This window comes from Aplysia californica, unplaced genomic scaffold (genome assembly GCF_000002075.1).
Source record: "Aplysia californica isolate F4 #8 unplaced genomic scaffold, AplCal3.0 scaffold00423, whole genome shotgun sequence".
NCBI classification, from domain to species: Eukaryota; Metazoa; Mollusca; class Gastropoda; order Aplysiida; family Aplysiidae; genus Aplysia; species Aplysia californica.
The window spans coordinates 451,108-455,697 of NW_004797693.1; the positions used below are offsets into that span (position 1 = coordinate 451,108).

At 39.8% G+C, this 4,590-nt stretch overlaps 1 protein-coding gene across 1 annotated transcript in view; it reads right to left on the bottom strand.

Moving 5' to 3' along the window:
* Window positions 1-4,590, bottom strand: part of LOC101863044 — an 85,946-nt gene that overhangs the window by 59,667 nt on the left and 21,689 nt on the right. The window contains exon 2 of the mRNA XM_005104522.3: window positions 2,675-2,823. The gene's annotated coding sequence lies outside the window, so the exon portion shown is untranslated. The remainder of the gene's footprint in view (window positions 1-2,674; window positions 2,824-4,590) is intronic.

Consider the following 4,590-nt stretch of genomic DNA (forward strand, 5'->3'; position numbering starts at 1 on the left):
CCCCCCCAAAAAAAAGCAAATCGAACATTAATTTGTAGTTATTTAATCGTATCACAAATGGCAACGGTATGTTGAACTATGTACATGTTATCCACAATAACCTCCTAGACATTCTTAGTCTGGCATGTCTGATGTGATGGTTAGGCTCTTCAGCGCAGTGCAAAGAAGACGTGAATTTGATTTCTCTTTTGGGAGTTTATTATTTTTTGTCAATTGGACTACGTCTGCTGTGGACGTCCTGCACCTTTTAGCCCGAAGCAGTCCGTCTGCTTAATGATGTGAACTGTGTGCTGGGGGTATACATTTTAAACAATTACAAAATGTTACTAGTTTGCTATTTTATTAATAGATTTCAGCCTGTAACACAGAGACTCGTGACACGTAGGGAAGAGTTGTGGTACGTTTTAAGGGAACATACCAGTGGTTATGTTAATGTAACTGTATACTTACAGCTTGTATAGACTTCTAAAAAGAATATAACCGTCTTACCTGTTCTTCTCGCATTTGTTATTTTATGGGACTGCTGTAGTGCTTGTGCGCGCGCTCGTGCGTGTGTGTGTGTGTGTGTGTGTGTGTGTGTGTGTGTGTGTGTATGTGTGTGTGTGTGTGTGTGTGTGTGTGTGTGTGGGGGGGGGTGTAGACGGGGAGGGGGAATTGTGTTGCTTTTGCTGTATTTGTTTTTGTTGTTATTGTTGGTGCTGTCGTGGTCAGTAGTTACCATAGTAGGGCTGGGAGCTAGGCGTGTAAGGGAAGTGATGTTAACGTTACTGCTGTTTTGTTGATGCTGCTGTTTCTATCATAATCATCCTCTTCGTTGTCATCGTCGAGTTTGTTGTGACGAAGTAAGCTTTGACAATTAAATATAGACACACCTTTACGGGTAAAAGGTTTCCGGTTATAGTTAAGAAGTTTCTCAAAAACTTCAACAACGTATTCTGAACAAATCATCAAAGTGGACATGAAACAAAGCATGGTCTTGAATGTGTCAGAACACGTCGAAGCACACAACTAATTATTTCTTCTGCCTCATGCAAACTTGACACGATGTTGATTAACAAACGGTCGTTACCTTACGAAAACAAAACAAAAGCTAATAACAAAACAAAACAATGATGTAAAGTGGAAAGGGGGGGGGATGTATAGAATAATAAACACTTCTTTCGTTCCTTCTTTGACTTTGAGTTTATTCGTCTGTGCGTTCATCTTTTACTCGTTTCTGCTGTTACTTATCTACTTAATTTTGGCAATGCTCAAGTTCTGCGTTGTCTTATTTCTATACACGTTTTACCTAATATAAAAATAGTACAACATTTTAAGACAGCAGAAAAAGAATAGCGGCCGGGGAGCAAAAAGACGTCTTGGTAGAATGCTCGTCAAGAGAAGGTGGGGGGGGGGGGGGGCTCTCCTGGCCTAGAGGTTAAGGTGTTGGCCTCTCATTCAAAGGTCCTGGGTTCGAATCCGGGTAGCGACGGAAAAATTTTCTTCTCTAAAATTGTCTCCTTTCACCTTCTTTTCTGCTCCCTAGCAATGTTCTGTCGTCTGCTTTCGTCTCCTCTTTATGCCCCCATCCCCTCACCTCATTTGCCCCCTCCTCTGGGCTCCTGACTCTTTCTGCAGCCTTTCTACTGCTACTCCTTGGCTCCGTTTTACTGCAGTCTTTCTGCCATACCCTTGATCTTCTGGTAGGAAAGATCTACATCTAGCCTTCTCGGACAAGGGCTAAAAATCTCGGAGGGCCCGTGTGCAAGTTGTGCACGTTAAAAAAATCCCTTGGTGGTCTAAAATCGATAAGAATAGGCTTCGACCGCGGGCAAAATTCAAAACTTCTCACCAACTGAAAGTATTAGGTGTGTCCCGTGCGCTCATATGACCTTAAGCAGTTACAAGTGGCGTAAAACACTAACCAAAAAAAAGAAGAGAGAGAAGGTGAAAAAATTGTCACATGTATTGTTCTGTTCTGATGTCCTATTGGAATTCTCGTGTCACTCGATTCACGGTCGGGTTAACAACTATTTGAAACGATTGTTTGTTGTCTGTCTTGCTTATTTTGAAACTGTGTGCTTTCATGTAATCGTTGAGGCATGTTCTAAAGGGATGAGTGTTTGACAATCGTGTGGCCATCATTAAAGCGTTCGTCAGTAAAGGTAAATGTCATCAAAATTTTTTTTTTATGAACGCGGTTTTTTCCGCCTCCATGACAATACTGAGATCATTTAGATAGCCTTGTTTTAATCCTGCCTGTCACAGTCAACCCGGGCTGAGACAGATATAACATCCCAGCAAGCTGCCCGATACACCCCCAGCTTAATTAATCTACTCAATCTTGTTAATCAGCCTTATACGGCGCTCATATGACCTTAAGCAGTTGCGAGGACCGAAAAACCCTCTACTATTTAAAAAAAAGATCAGCCTTATGTCTTAGCCCGAAACTCAGTTGAATTACTAAAGCTTAAAACATTTTCTCTGTTTAACCTCACACTCCATTTATTAACCCTGGCTCTATTTTGATATATTGTCTTGATATTGAGAGCTGATACAGCAGATCGAATCTAATCATGTCTAATTTTACTATGCAATGCTCATCGTTTCTAATCATAAATTTTATGTAATGTGAACTCATCTCTTCTTAATCGCTTCATATTCGCACAAAGACATCCATATTTATTCAACTTACCCATTGAGAGGTCTCCAATGAATTCTGCACAGCGATCCTTGCCATGGTTTCTCTTGTCAGTACCTTGCTGGGGGTCCAAAGTAAGCAAGTCCCACACAGTGGAAAATTCAACACTGGAATGTGATCACCGCATCAGGAACTGTAGCATCCTGTACAAAACACAGATATAGTATGAATCTATCGTGGATCTGAATGTGAGTTCACAAAGGTCACAGCAGTTTGTCATCCATAGACTCATGCGTACGATACACCAAAAAACTTGGTAAGTATCGTTTACCTTAGTCTAACTTCACATTCTCTTGAAAAATAAATACAATAAAATATGATTTTGATTATTAATTTATATAATCTTGTCGTTTGTAGATATTATTCGTTCTAATCTCCTATGTTTGACGTATTCGCTATGTTTCAATACAGGCAAAGTTTGAGTTTTAAATAATCCTTAAATTTCCATAGCCCTCGGATTCTTATTTTCTTCTTCAGTGGCAGTCAAACATCTTCCACTTTTAGATCTTCTCGAAAACAGTACAAAGCAGTACATTTCCCAAATGTACCTCTGGCTTGTAATGTACTCTAAGTGGCATCATAACGTGTCTACTGAAACAGCAGCTGAACTTCTGCCCATATGTTAAACATCGTCTGGCTGGTCGAGTCTGCATAATTGCGTCAGTTCTGGACATCCGACCTTTTTATAGATCACACGAAACTAAATGAAACAAGAGTTCAGTTTCCTTTCCTCAGGGCTCCTACCGTCATAGACTATTTCTCCTCTCTGTCGTGTACTTTGCCAAATCAATATTCCTTCATCTCCAAATCATAATCATAATATGGAGTCAGAGATCGCTAAGGGTTAATCATTTACGTAACATATTTATTTGAAGGAAAGCAGTAGTAGTAGTAGTAGAAGTAGTAGCAGTAGCAGTAGCCGTAGCAGTAGCAGCAGCAGTAGTAGAAGAAGAAGAAGTAGTAGTAGTAGTAGTAGTAGTAGTAGTAGTAGTAGTAGTAGTAGTAGTAGCAGTAGTAGTAGTAGTAGTAGTAGTAGTAGTAGTGAAATAGAAACATAAGCGACCACTGGACTATGGCACTAGGTTGCTTTTTCCGTTTGGTAATCGTTTGTCAAGGCTCTAAGTCTAAGGCTGTGTGTCCACCAAAACAGAAACCGCCCGTCGTACGTCTCTTAATAAGTCGGTTGTTACACAAGAGAACCGGGGTTTTTTCGTCTTAGCAGTCAATGAGAATAATTCCTTTTGAATGTGTCCGCCAAAACGGCGCGACTCCACTGGACAAAAGACGGCTCGGTAGAAGTGGCGCGTGCGGGGTTTTTTTCGGTCTTAATATGATTCATCAGTCATAGTTAATCATAGTAAGTCATAGCTAAAAATAAAGCAAAACAAACCCCCAAAATTCTAATTTTAAGTTCGAATGAAATGTGATATTCGTAATCAGTGCCTCCAAACTTTCATAATCTTTTTATTTAACGATTCAAAATACCCCCAAACTGTCAGGCTGCAATGGTTGTTGCGTGAAAAATAGCTCAGGCTCAAGTATTTATTATTTTTTTGTATTGCTTTTGTTCAGGTTTTTCCAGCGTTGCATTCCAATTAAGAAGCCCTGAGTCATCATACCTATTCTGCAAAATTCGAAGAGGTGTCCACATTTCTTTACAATGCTCAGTAAATCAACATCAAAGACAAATTGCTGAGTTGACACAAAAGGGATTATGTGATGCTTCTGGGAGAGAAAACAATTGTTTTCCTAGCGACTTCCAGTCTAGGTGTCGGTTTGCTATTTTGGCACCTCCTCTGTAAGGCAGTTTAGACTCGGGGGAGGGGGGGGTTGCTTTCTTTCTGTGTTTTTAAAAATTTATTTCATTTTGTAATTATTAATTTGTTCATTCATTTATTAAATTTACTTCA